General features: G+C 37.5%; 1 pseudogene; it reads right to left on the reverse strand.

Annotated features, from left to right (window-relative positions):
• Window positions 1-14,838: 14,838 nt before the first annotated feature.
• LOC105241567 overlaps window positions 14,839-15,201 on the reverse strand; it is a 14,685-nt pseudogene continuing 14,322 nt past the window's right edge.

Raw genomic sequence — 15,201 nt, forward strand, 5'->3', positions numbered from 1 at the left:
AATGGGGAAAGGAAAAGGCTTAGCTTATTTCCCACAATGTAATTGTGAAGACTGTCAAGATCCAGGAGGTGCTGGAAATGGAAGAGAGGCAGAGATTTCAGGTAGAGAAGGGAAGTTAAAAGAACCAGAGAACCAAATGCAGTAACTGAGGTTGTGATGTGAAAAAGGAAGAGAGTTTCTTGAGGAGACACACTCTGTCCGAGGGCACAACTTGTGTTGATGTCCCCACCTTCTGGACGGGAAAGCTCCATATTCACCTATATTCCCCTGGAATGAGTTCGCTTACTCTCGTCTTTAGTGATGCTTTCCAGGAACATAACCCTCACTGATGGTGAAGGCATGCTGGGGTTCTTCATACATTTATGATTTTTTGTTTTCACCGACTGGGTTGCACTGAAATGGTCAATAAATCCTGGCACGTGCTGATACAATATGAAGAATGCCATCACAGAAATTTTACCAGTAAATTGATATACAGATTTGTTTTGCTTACACAAGGTTATTTTAGAAAGAATGAGACTGTTATGGTTGTTTAAAATCTAGGTATAATATAAATTCAAACCAAAGGCATATAATGTTCTTTCAGCAGTAGCCTTTGACTCCAAGCTAAAATTCATTGAAGACTTTTGCCCTGCAGATGTTCATGTGAGTCCTGAAGGGGTTTACTGATTTTAGTGTATAAATTAATATCTAGGTTGAATGGTAATCAGAGAGCTATGAATAGATAATTGAAATCTTTGAAAATTAATTTGATTAAAAGGATAAAAAGATAAGAATTTGTAATACCTCAAATTCATTGCTAATCAGTGGTGTTTTGTAGGGTTTTGAGTTGTTCTGCAGTAGTAATAACTTATGACTTTATATAAATTCTTTGAAAAAGTGGTATTCATTGAATGTGACTAAACAGAGCAGGAATGTAATTTGTCCTCATGAAATAGAATAATATTATCTGTCCCTCGTAGGAAAGGAATCCAGACCTTGGCTTATTATCTATCATCCATGGAAGCACAAGTAAAAGGATTGGAGTTACTTTTTCACAGACAATATCTTCATTATTTCAGCCATTTTACAAAAGCATGTTAATATTCAAAAGAAATTTGGTTAGCATTCATAATATTTCAAATAAAATAATTAGGTTGTATTAGGTATTTTAAAGGGGTCATTCTGGATACAAGAAGTGTACTACAGCAATTTTAGTAGTAAATTACCACATGTATTTCATTTAAAAAAACACTTGTTTAAGGATTTTGATTTAATATGTTATGACATGCTTTTCAACATCTACATTTTTAATGTTTTCCTAAAAGGTTGGCATAGATTTTGATAGAGAATATAAAAATTTAAATACTTTTCTATAAAAAACTAGTCAGTGACAATCCTGCCCATATTTAGTTGTTATTAAGTATGATTTAAGAATTTAATTCTTCTAGAGTAGCACTCTTATTATGTTCTTTAGAGTTCTAGGAAGAAAGAAAAAAATATGCTGTTTTTTTTTTTTAATGAAATAAGACTTTGTGGTAATAGTAATCTCATATGAAACCACCCAAATTTTAATCAATACGTGAAGAATAACAGCAAAGTGAAATAATAATAATTCTTTTTTTGGACTTCCAGCGTGCAGTACCAAAATTTTATATTCATTTTCATTAATTAGGCATAACCTATAAAACAATCTAAGAAAAATGATTAATCAGAAACTCAAGTTGTGTGTTAATTATGATCCATTGAAACATTTTATATCACAGCATAAGCTTTTTATATTATCTTCAGCTTGCAAAGCTAATGTTAATTACTGTATGGATTAATGGCTGTCAAGTGTGTCCTACTTTCAGTATAAATGAATATAAATTTGCTTCATATTTTGGCAATAAATAGAGTACATCACTTTTGGAATTCTTTTAACTCTTAGATGCACATATCCTCAGAGAATTTAGAGTAGTGGTTCTGTATTTCTCTGAAAATAAAATTGTTCTCAATTCTGAAGCAAGAAGAAATAACCTTGGTTCTGTTTCTTCCTCTAATTGAGATTGCTGATTGAGCAGACAGCAGGCTATCAGGCCACCGAGGAGCAAGCGCTGTGGAGAATGAACCAGCCCTAAGGCAATGACCCTGAGCTGCCATCATTAAAAACCCTTTATGTAATTTTCCCTTAACATACTGTTTTGCTCATTAAAAATGAATAGGTATTAAGACATTTTATTTTTCCCATTAGTTATTCAAGGTTTAGAAACTAAGTTCATCTCATTTAAGATAAAACCAAATAAACCTGAAAATTTTAAAACAGTGCTTCAGTCTTATTATGGATAAATGTGAAGCAGCTCTCACTCTTTCTTAATACATTGAAAATAGTTCATGGATCCTCCAGTACTAAATTTGTGTTCTCTAGAAATCAGATAGCCTATATCTTCTTTCCTATAGATTCTGGTTCACATTTTATACCATCAGAGTATTGCAACGACAATCCAAGGGTTTGTTTCCCTGATTCCACTGTCTCTTTACTCTCATTTATCCTATAGCTCACTGCCAGAGTATTATTTCTTATTTTGTTAAAATATTATTTCATGCAATGTCCCTCTTTTTTCCTTACCTATTCAGTATTATTAGTAAACAAATAAAACCTAGAAAACTGAAGAGATACTGTTAGCCTCAAACAATGGAAGGCTACCTTTAACCATGGTCATATTCCTAGTACATCAGACCAACGAAATGGAAACCTAGAAAGACATTGCCTCTTGGGTCTCAGCTCTGTGTTCCACTACCCAGCTTTCTGCTGTGAAGTTTTGTCTTGCTCTGGCATTTGACACTAGTCAATTATAGCCAACTTCAGAAATATAAAAGCCCCCAGTTAGAAAATGTCCTGAACCAATGACCTCTAAAAGATGATGAAATCAGAGTGCAGTGTCATAAATCTAATTTGAAGACACGAACCCAAATTACTGTAGCAATTGAGTTGTTTTGCTAATGAATATCTTGACCCTGTTTTAGATTCCCATAGCAATGTGCCATAACAAATGACCACAGTAGGTGGTTTTAAACAGAAATTTACTTACTTATTTATTTATTTATTTATTTATTTATTTTTATTTTATTTATTTTAAGTAGGCTCCACACCCAGCATGGAGCCCAATGTGGGCCCCAACATAGGGCTTGAACTCACAACCCTGAGATCAAGACCTGAGCTGAGATCAAGGGTCAGACGCCTAACCAACTGAGCCACCCAGGCACCCCTTAAAATAGAAATTTAATCTCTTACAGCTGTGAAGGCTAGATGTCTCAAATCAAGGTGTCATCATGGTCCTACTTCATCCAAAGCCTCTGGGAGTGTATCTTTCCTTGTTTCTTCCAGCTTCTATTATCCCCAGGTGTTTCTTGGCTGATGGATTCTTCTTTACTCCAATCTCTGCCTCTGTCTTTACATGGTGGTCTACCTGTGTGTCTGTATCCAAATTTCCCTCTTATAAAAATACCAGTTATATTGAATTATTTCCCCTACCAATGACCTCATATTAATTCAAGTATGCCTGTGAAGACTCTGTTTCTAAGAAAGGTCAAATTCACAGGTACCAGGGTTCAGACTTCAACATATCTATTTTTCAGGGATACGATTCTGTCTGTAACAGACACTATTCTTGGAAAAGCAGCTTCAGAGAAACATCCACTGTAGTTTTAGAAAATAAATAATTCTGGATAATGAGTTGCAAAATACAACTGCTGGAATAAAGTTCTTCTTCTGGGTTGGATAAAAGCTTATTTTTTGTTGCTTAAGCCCTACCTTTCCTTTTCATTTTGTAACATAGTCATACATATTCTTAATAAACTTTCAGAGGAGTTTTCAGAAACTTAACCTTTTTACTTTGGGAGGGGCTACTGTATTATATACATATACATATATATAATAATCATAAATCCTAATATAACTGAAAAAGAATTCAAATAATGAGCGTTCTTGAAAGCATTATATCTGGAGAAAAATCTGAGGAATCAGGGAGTTAAAAAAAGAAGTTATTTGGTAACTGTCTTTGGATAGATTTGGCATGGGGGTGATTTGAGAAGGGATTAGAGTAACCGTGCTCATCTTTAGGGGGCATAAATAGCACAGAAGGGTCAAGGTTATGGAGAGACAAATTTCAGTACAGTGTAAAGAATGATGCATTTTATGATATCCAGGCTCAAAATCAAATATGTGTGACAGTAATCTTATTAGAAGAAGCCTTCAGATGTGGCTAATCCCTTCCATTAGATTCAAAATAACATTTAATAAGCACAGAATCTGTGACAAGGTCCGGGGATGTGGCCCACACGAAACCTGAGGATGTTAAGTTTTGCTTGGATAAGTGGGTGGACTGGGCTGGACCTGGTCCCCTAAAGAGTCCTCACATTTCTAGGATTATAGCTTTGATAAAGTACTAAACCTTTAAGGGCAGGCCTAGCGTGTCATTGAATGTATAACTTAAATGAAGTAAACACAGAATGATTTTGATTCTAAAATACAGTACAGTACAGAAACATTGTCATAGTATATGAAGTCGTTTTCTGACCAGATATGTCTGCTCTCCTCTGAGTACCAAAGACATGGTGATTTTTTTCCCCACCATAGCCTCAGCCTCATCAAGAGTCCTGATGAGGATTAAGTATTGTAAGCTGTAAAATGCTGTCTCCCCAGCCTAAAGGGGAGATACACACTAACACATAGGGTAATAGGAGATGTACTAATTATTTGTAACTTAATTACCAGAGATTCTTGTACAGTTTATATTGGTATCAATTTAGCTCTGAAAAGCAAATATGTAAATAGAATGCAAATCACAATAATCAGTAAGCTAAATTGTTTGTAATAAATGTAGATATTTTACATTTTGTCTTGGCTCATCAGAAATGATTGGAGAATACAAACAATCTCATTGGAATTAATGCAGGTTCTCCACAGCCATTAGTATTTTCCAGGATTACTTCACTCTCTTACCAGCTGAAATCATCAGGCATTAAAATGGAAAAACAGTGCTCTTTTAAGATGTAATTATCCACTATAGCACATTAACACTTTCAAGCTTCAGATTCATAATTAAAGACCAAGGGAACCACCTAAGGCTTCCACAACCACCTGCCAATCTGGCCTTATTGTTGAAGGATATGAATAAATCGAGACTTTATTTCATTTTGAATTTGGTGAAAACATAGCTCAGTATAACAGATTAACTTCCAGCTATAGTGATGAAGAAAAAAAAGTGAGAAAACACAGATAACAAGTTTCTGAAATGAAAGTGATATCATCACTGAAGACTGACATTCAAAAGACGATAATGGAATATTACAAAATAGTTTATACCCATAAAACTGACAACTTAGATGAATTGACAAATACTTTGAAATGTACAAACTATTAAATATTCCTCAGGAAGAGATAATGTGAATAATCCCATATCTATTAATGAAACTCTATTCATAGTTAAAAACCTTCAATCAAAGAAAACTCCAGATCCAGAGAGCTTTACTTTTAAGTTATACCAAAAACTTAAGGAAGAAATAATACTGACTCGACCCACACTGTTCAAGAATATAGAAAAGCAGAGAATGCTTCCTAATTCACTTTATGAGGCCAGTATCACCCAGATACCAAAAGTGGACAAAACATAAGAAAACCACACTATCCTTCATAAATGAAGAGGCAAAACTCTTCAAAATATTAACAGACAGGACCCAACAATATGTGAAAATGATAATACATCAATGCCAAGTGGGGTTTATCTAAAAAATACAAGCCTGGCTCAATGTTTAAAAACCCTTCAGTATAATTCAACACAACAGCTAACTCTAGGTGGAGGGGATATTTGACAATATCATTATTCACAGAAAAACACATTTAATGAAATGGAACATTCACTCATGTTACAAACTCTTAGTTGGCTAAGAATGGATGGGAAGTTCCTAGAACTGGTTAGGAGCAAGTACAGAAAACCTAGGCTAATACAGTCTTCCATTTAACAGTAAAAGAATGAATGCTTTGCCCATGAGATTATGACCAAGGCAAAAATGTTCACTGTTACTGCACTTACTGAATATCTGACTGAAATTCTTGGCCAGCATGATAAAGCAAAAATAAATAAATAAATAAATAGATAGATAAATAAATAAATAAACATGTAACAGCCAAAATATCAGAAACAAAAAATAAATTTCTTCTATTTTCAAATAGCATGATTGTTTATATAGAAATCCCGAACACTGCTGAAGACAATGTTAACAGGAACAATTCTCAAAGAAGATGGAAAAATATGATCTTGTATGATGTAGTAAATAGTTTTAAAATATATAATACTTGTCAAAATTACAAGGATAATTTTACAAATCCTAATTCAGAGTTAGGGAAAGTTACAACATGCCTCTACTGATAATTGTTAGGCTGGCCACCTAAAAAAGAGTAATGATTTCAAAATGTTGAAAAATAACATTAAGAAGTATCATCTTACCTAACAGATAAACAACAATTTTACACTTACACATTAGAAATATACATTTTTATTTTTAAAAAGATTTTATTTATTTATTTGAGTGAGAGAACACAAGCAGGGGGAGCAGCAGAGGGAGAGGAAGAAGCAGGCTCTTCGCTGAGCAGGGAGCCAGATGTGGAGCAATCTCAGGACCTTGGGGTCATGACCTGAGGTGAAGGCAGATGCTTAACTGACTGAGCCACCCAGGTGCCCCCAAAATATACATTTTTAAACATCCTTTAAATAGTTTTCAATATCGACCACCTGACAAGCACAAAGTAAATTTTAACAAATGTGAAAAAACTGGTTTCATACGCTCCACAAAACTTTAAGTACAATGCAAATCAGGGATTCTAAAAAAAACAATACATTCATATATAACTACCTAAGTGGATGAAAACATATTTTAATATTCTATTAGTTACCAAGGAAATTGTATCAGAAATGAGAAATTCTTTAGAACTGAACAGTAGTAGAAATATTGTTACCAAAAACTGTGGGATATGTACATACATACACAGAGCTTAGAAATTTCTAGCCTTAAACCATTACATTTATAACTGGAAGAAAGGGCAAAATTCATGAGCTAGTATTTCAATATAAGAAGAGAGACTAAAGTAGGATAAGGACACACAAGCAGAAGGATGGAAATAATAAAATTAAAATCACAGGTTAATGAACTAGGAAATACAGGTGACTTAGAGGAGAGCCCAAACAAACACAATCTAGTGATTTGTTATGATTAATAACAGCCCTCTGGTAATATTGATCCAGAAAATAAAAAGAATGAATTCCACTTCAATTTGACACATTAAGTACATGTTTAATCTCTAATCTCTTAAAACTCCACAAATATCACAATAAAGAAGTAAACACACACACACGTGTGCACATACACACACAAACACACACACAACTGAAGGGAAAGAACAAGCAAAGGAACTGCAGACAAGTGATGTCATAATTTTGAACACAGCTAACACACGAGCAAACAGTAGAGAATGGCAACAGTAGAGAAAAGGAAAGATGGAATTTCAGCTAAGGATGAACAAATTTGAATTGGCAATTTACATTCCAGAATTCTGAGAAGGCTCTAGAACTAAGGACATCAGATTCTTCTCTTTTCATTATGACGCAGAAAACAGATTAGCTGTTCCCCAGAGCCAGACACAGTTGCCTTCACTTTGATCAAAGTCTGGGTTGCACTAGAGCTCTGGACTCTGAAAAGCAGGCAAATTGACACAAGGTGACATTCAAGGTCTGCACATATAAACATGTATATACTCCTACGTGTATATATATATATATATATATATATATATATATACACACACACAAATACACACACAGTAGATAGGGAATTCAATAATCAACAGTTATTTTTAAAAAACAGTGGGAGGGGTTTGCAAAAGCAAATATTTCAAAGATTTTTTTTTAAGATTCTATTTATTTATTTACAGAGTGTGAGACAGCACAAGCAGGGGCCAACAGTAGAGGGAGAGGTTGAAGCAGGCTCCCGCCAAGGAGGGAGCTGGATGTGGGGCTCGATCCCAGCACCCTGGGATCATGACCTGAGTCGAAGGCAGATGCTCAACCATCTGAGCCACCCAGGTGCCCCTCAGAGATTCTTTATGGCAGGGAATGTGCTTGCTCTTCACTGTTTCTAGCTAATATTTCACTTCTAATTCTTGTTAGAAAGGTCTCTACTGACCCATCTCACACAGGAGTTGTTGCTTCATGTGGACTTGATCTGTCTTGGAGAGCTCCTTTGCAATGTCGTCTCAGTCATAGTCCAACCATGTGTTTGGGCGACTGGAAAAATCAAGAAGAAACATAGTGTTCGTGCCTGCTGGGCTTTTCAAGGGTATTACAGAACCAGCTTCAGTTTTTATAAATTTCTGGGCTTGTCATTTACCTTAACATGTGAGTAATTTAGATTTGTTGCTCATATCTATGCAAAGAGGAGGCTTGAGATTTGTATTTTTCATGAAAGACCTTTTTTTCTGTTTTCCAACCAGTCACAGCACGAAACAAGCTTCATTGTTTTCTTTGAGTCAACAGTAGAATATTTTGCTTTCTTTTATGAGACAATGAGCTTTCCAAAGTGACAGCTCCAACTTTAGGTTCTTGTAGTGAACGCTCCAGTTCCCCCACGATACCTTTTATCCGTCCAGGCTATCAATCCCCCAGCTGCTGGATGAAGAATTACCACTGCCACCTTTCCTTAACAAATTGCCTTGGGTTGAGGGGAGCCCTCTGATCCGAGCGTACCTGATTGCCATGCCCCAGGCCACAGCTAATGCACCAGTGGGGTCAGACTATAAAAGTGTAAACCCTTGCCCCAAGGGATGGAGTATTCTGTGATACGCTTTATATTCCAGAGTCGTCCTTATGGGTTATGGCAAGGCTTTTCCTTTTCCTGCCTTGCTTTCCTTTGCTCTTTACAGGCTTTTCTGAAGAGCATTCTTGAATAAATCATCTGCACCTGAAATTCCTGCCTCCAGGTCTGTCTAAAGACCTAGAACATAGGCCCATTTCTGAGAAAAATTCCTACTTTTCCCTCTCTCTATCCAAAGCTGCTGTGGTAGCAGCTCTGGAGTTTCCAAAAAATGGGAATCGTCCTTTCTTCCAAGATCAAGTTTGAATTTAACTTTGTTTTTGTTCTTCCATTTTTGTCTAGGGGTCCTAGCTGTTTGTACTGGGCAGGGAGTTCTTGGTAACTTATCCTGCTATGTGGTTGTTGTGAAACTACAAAAAAAAAGTTAATTCTTTTTTTTTTTTTGAAGATTTTATTTATTTATTTGCGAGAGAGAGAGAGAGAGCACAAGCAGGGTGGAGGGTAGAGGGAGAGGGAGAAGCAGACTGCCCCTGAGCAGAGAGCCTGACTGGGGTTTGATCCCAGGACCCTGAAATCAGGTCCTAAGCCAAAGGCAGATGCTTAGACAACTGAGCCATCCAGGTGCCCCCAAAAAGGTTCTCCTATATCTAATTTTATTCTTAGTTCCTCTGGACATAGTTATACTTGTCCTATATATTTCAATTCATCTGTAAATTAGAATTAAAAATACTCACTTTCTGTATCAGCTTTCTGACACTTTGGTCTGAATCTCAGAGTTTGGGGAGGGGTTATCTGACCCTGTACAACACTTCTGACTGAGACAAGGGGACAGAGAAAGAGGCATAATTACCTTTATACTGGGAGTGGAAATTAGCACAGTTTTTTTGGAAAGCAATTTGGCAGTGTGTACCATGGATATTAGAACTATTTACACAATTTGACACAATTGTACTTCTTTCCCAAGGAAAACTTTTAAGGGAAAAAAAAAATTAAAGTAGAAGGAGAAACATGCATAAAATGGCAATGTTTAGTGTTACTATGGAGAGTAATTGAAAACAAAAGCCGCCCAACAAATGAGTGTAAAATAAACATAAAAATGCATCTCGGAAAATGAACCCAACAGGGTCCTTTAAGTAATTTATCAGACTTAAACAAGTCTCTGAGCTAGCCAGTCTCTGCTCTATNCTTAAAAGCTGCCCAACAAATGAGTGTAAAATAAACATAAAAATGCATCTCGGAAAACGAACCCAACAGGGTCCTTTAAGTAATTTATCAGACTTAAACAAGTCTCTGAGCTAGCCAGTCTCTGCTCTATGTTCAGACACAAAAACAGCTAAGCTTTTCTGTAATCAATCTGATAAAAACAAATTGAACAAGTAACATTATGGTTGAAGAGGCCAAAGCCGCTTGAGCAATAGGCTTTGATTGATCAGTGCTATAAAAGCATCCTCCGAATCGAAAATTCGGGGTTGATAAATGCACGAATAAAAGAAAAGTCATCATAACAAGTCATCACCATTTATCTTACAGAATTAAATAATAAATGTGTTCTAGGAGATAAAATATAGCTGGAGACGAATCCTAAGGTCTGTTTTCACTCTTCGATTGGGCCACAGTTGTTATCTTAGCTGACAGGAAGAGAAGTCCAGTTACTTACATTCTTATTTGAAACTTGAAACCTTTCTTCCTGTTTTTCCCCTCTTTGGAATTTTTTTCTTCTATTCTCTATATAGTCAACATTTTGTTTCCTGTTTAGGGATGAACTCAATGGTAACTTGTCTTATTAATAATTTCCTTGTAAAAATACCTTTTGATGCCATTGTTGGGGCATGCATGACAATCTAGTTTTCTAAGTTGTGCATAAATACACCTCTTTTCCCCACAGCGGGATTCAAGAGCAGGTGATGCACTTCATCTTTATAAATGTCTAGTAAACAGCAGTAGATAAATAAAAGCTGAGTTAATGTAAATTGAATTAAATGTAACATAATTGAATTTTATCCATTCAGATTTTATCACCTGAATTTCAGTCATCATAATATATTCTGACGTGATCTGGTGGGGTTCGAAGTCGCGAGCCAAGAAAAAATTCTTGACGTGTCTTCAGTGCTGAAAGGTGGTTTTATTAAAACACGGGGACAGGACCCATGGGCAGAAAGAGCTGCTGACCCATGACTTTGAGGAGCAACTGATGAGATACTATGGAATTGAGGGAGGTAAAGACAGGAGGAAGTTTCCAGAAGGATTTTCATATGCTAAAGAAGACTTACAGGATCCTGGAGGCCTGGCTGTTGTCAAGTCAAGGTGTTTTTCCCTCTAGCAAGGCATTAACCTTAAGACAGCTGGGAGGGTCCTGGGGGACTGTTATACTCTGCCTGCCTCAAGTCCTTGTCAGTGGGCTGCAGGTTATAAGGACAATTTTATCTACATTTCCTTCTGCCTTTGTTCCCCACATCATATTTCTTCTTTGAAAAAGTCTGATTGGCAGATATAGGAGAGAACCACATTGTTGGGGAACAGGGTTTTAACACTCCTTAAAATCTCAAGAATTGACATAATCCAGTACTTTCTTCTTTGGACATTGCCCATCCCTTCTTCCCAATAAGGGCTGTGGAAAGGTGGACCATACTTCTACATATGTTGAGAGCTGAAGTAAGTTGGTGCTGGAGAGTATTCTAGCCATGTAAGACTCATTAACATTATGAAATGTTTTTCATTGTGGGTGACTTCCATGTCTTTTAAGAGTTTTTCTTTCCAGCCATGTATNCTTCTACATATGTTGAGAGCTGAAGTAAGTTGGTGCTGGAGAGTATTCTAGCCATGTAAGACTCATTAACATCATGAAATGTTTTTCATTGTGGGTGACTTCCATGTCTTTTAAGAGTTTTTCTTTCCAGCCACGTATGGGGAACACACTGCCACCAGTTTTCTCTCACTACCAGTCTATGAAAACTGCTATAACATCACTAATTACAATATTAAGATTTGTACATACTACAGGCCTGCATTTTTTTCCTAGAACATTTATATGTAATGATTAACACTCCCCAAACTGAATAGGTAATTATCTTTTGCATATTATAAAATTTTTTATCTATTTTGATGCAGTCTAAAAAAAACACGTAAGATGAATTTTCATAAGAAAATTTTATTATTGAGAAACATTGCTTATTTATAAATTGAGCTATGAGAAAGAGTGCTTCCATTGTTTGAACTGCTTCTAGTTCTACAGAAGAGTGAACCTGATTATACTGTCAGTCAGATATAAATGCAATATTTCCTACCAACTGATGTAATAAAATGAATTTTTGTTCAATTTTATTTATTTGCTAATTCCATCTATATTTTTTCAGCGTGGCGCTTAGTTTAAAATACTATTTTAAAATGTAATATTGCATTTTATGTGGATTCTCTATACCAGCAATATGTTGCTTTATAAAGTATACTATGTACCCATATATGAATAAATGTTATTAAATAACTTTAGCTATATAACCAGGAAGCATTTTGTATGTATTATTTGTATATACACTACNTTTATAAAGTATACTATGTACCCATATATGAATAAATGTTATTAAATAACTTTAGCTATATAACCAGGAAGCGTTTTGTATGTATTATTTGTATATACACTACACACACACACTGGAAAAGACATATGCCATTTAAAACATTTAAAATTATTAAAAAAGAGGATTTCACTGTGTATATAATGTATACTCCCAAATCCCCTGAGAAGATTGGTGTTGGTGGATGTGGTATGAAGTGGTTGAATTTGGAATAACCGGTACGTAAGACTGCCAAGACTTTTAATATGAATTATATGTGGGAAAGAAAGGATAACTCCTAGCTTTTAAATTACTTGGGGGTTTAATCACATGGAAGAACTGAATATTTATAGGATTTAGGTTCTAGAATTGCCATGTGTGCAGAGTGCTAACCAAATGTCATATGAGCTACCAGGGTGTCCATCAGCCCGGGTCCTAGAATGACTATGGAAAGCAGAGTTCCCTCTCATTCACATGTACCATGAATAAAAAATACACCTTTGTAGTATTATCCCAAGGATATTATATTTGGAATATGTTTTTCTGTTTTGGAGTCATCTGATATTATTCTAAGAAATTAAACAAAAGCTCTTTGAACAGGGATGAAAGATATTAAAACTTCCCGGTATCCTGAACACCATATTGAATTTAAAATATTTTATTTTCTTTCATTTTGCTAAGACTTTTGGAGGAAGAGAGCAGAACTTGCAGTTGGGAATATATTACCAATAGTGCATGTGAACAGACACATACCCAGAACTGAGAGAAATGGAGCAAATGCTAAGGGAGTGAAATACATGGAGCGATAAGCCATTTGGGGGACCTGAGAGGCATGGTATTGTGGACTTGGTATTCGGTAGCGGGCATTTGATTTGAAGCCAGACATACAGTTTTATAGTAGCACAGTTGTAATTCTGAAGCCTCGGTGTGGTACAGGGGAACAGGTCTCTCCACCCCCAAACTTAACACATCCTAATCCCCAGAACCTCAGTGTACGTTATATTACACTGCAGAGAGGAATTAAGGTTGCAAATGGAATTAGGTGGCTGATCAGCTGACTTTTAGATGGGGAGAGGAGCCTGGATTACCTGTGTGCCCAATGTAAGTAACCACAAGCGTCCCTATAAATTGAAGAAGGAGGCAGACGTCGGAGTGAGACGGTCTTTTTCGGGATCGGGGTGCTTCCCCACCCGGAGGAGTGTAAGTAGCCTCTGGAAGCTGGGGGAGGGGAGGGGCTCTCCCCTTGAGCCTCCGGAAAGAACGCGCCTTGCCAACGCCTTGATCCTAGCCCAGGGAGACCTTCTTCGGACTTCTGACCTCCAGAACCGTAAGTGAATAAATTTCATTTGTTATAAGCCACTAACTTATTAGTAACTTGTTACAGCCAACAGTGGGAAGCTACGTCACAAAGTCTTTAAGCCTGTTGTGTGCAATAGTTGAACTTAGTAGGTGGGCTAAAGCTAATGGGGTTTTGGTTTTGCCAGCGGGGGTGTTTTCAGGACCTGCCTCAGGAGGGCCTGGGCTGGGCTAGGACAGCGACCCCAAGGCTATAGTAAGCCTGGNGTAAGTGAATAAATTTCATTTGTTATAAGCCACTAACTTATTAGTAACTTGTTACAGCCAACAGTGGGAAGCTACGTCACAAAGTCTTTAAGCCTGTTGTGTGCAATAGTTGAACTTAGTAGGTGGGCTAAAGCTAATGGGGTTTTGGTTTTGCCAGCGGGGGTGTTTTCAGGACCTGCCTCAGGAGGGCCTGGGCTGGGCTAGGACAGCGACCCCAAGGCTATAGTAAGCCTGGAAGGCTGAGTCACAGATTTGGGGTGGGGGATGAAGACCTTAAAAGTAGCCATGTTACGCGCCAAACACGGAAGTATTTTAGGGATAGGGAATTTCAACTTGGGACCTCGCAGCCCGGGCAAAGCCACAGGCTTATCCGAAGGACCGGGAGGAAGGTCAGCTCTTACGGGTTCTATGAGGAAATCAGGGATGGTGGTTTTGAACAGGAATTCTTCGGAGAACCGCAGGAGTTCGAGGTCGTGGCGGTTTCTCGCTGGCTGCAAGCCGTCGCTTGCGCGTCGTTGTTGGGGCTGGGGGAGGTCGTCTTTCCCCCACCAAAGCAAGATAAACTTCTGCATAAGAAGCGTCCTCCTCTGGTAAGGTAAGAATTCTCTTCCTTCTCCCAGCTTGTTATGCAAGTTGCCGCGGGTGGTATGTGTACGAGCTCCCTTCTCAGAGCTTCTGGACTCCATTTAAAATGAGGCTTCATTTTACTGACTTTCATGGGGGCGTGGGTGGGGAGGAGTGTGAAGATTGAGAAACCGTGATTCCGCTCCTCCACAGCTTCTGACCTCTGTGGCTGACGTGGAACAGGCATGGACCCATTTAAGAGCTCCAGGTGACACTAATGTGCGGGCGAAATGGAAAACCACTTGTTGAGAGGCTAGCACAGTCTGTAGGCCTTTTAGGAAAGAAATAGAAAACAACTCATTAGGGCTAGACAGCCAAGATGGTGTTGGATACACAATGCCAGGGAGTTCTTGAGGCGTGAACTACTAGTTTGAGACCCAAAGAGAAGCAGCAGCTCAGCTGGCCGCTCAAGTTCTTTGAGTCCGAGGAAAGGGGTTCGTAATAAATCTTGGACGTACTTGGCTGGAGATGGAGTCTGAGTGGGAAAACGCAATACGGTGAGTTTCAGTGTGCCGCAGGTTTCACAAGTGGGTGTATAGGCATTTCCTGTCTGGGCAAATATGCCTGAAAATGTGTGGAATTCAAAAACGGAGGAGCGAGTCAGACTTAAGTTCCAGCAACTCCATTTCGGGAATCC

Source organism: Ailuropoda melanoleuca, chromosome 7, assembly GCF_002007445.2.
Source record: "Ailuropoda melanoleuca isolate Jingjing chromosome 7, ASM200744v2, whole genome shotgun sequence".
Taxonomy (NCBI): Eukaryota; Metazoa; Chordata; class Mammalia; order Carnivora; family Ursidae; genus Ailuropoda; species Ailuropoda melanoleuca.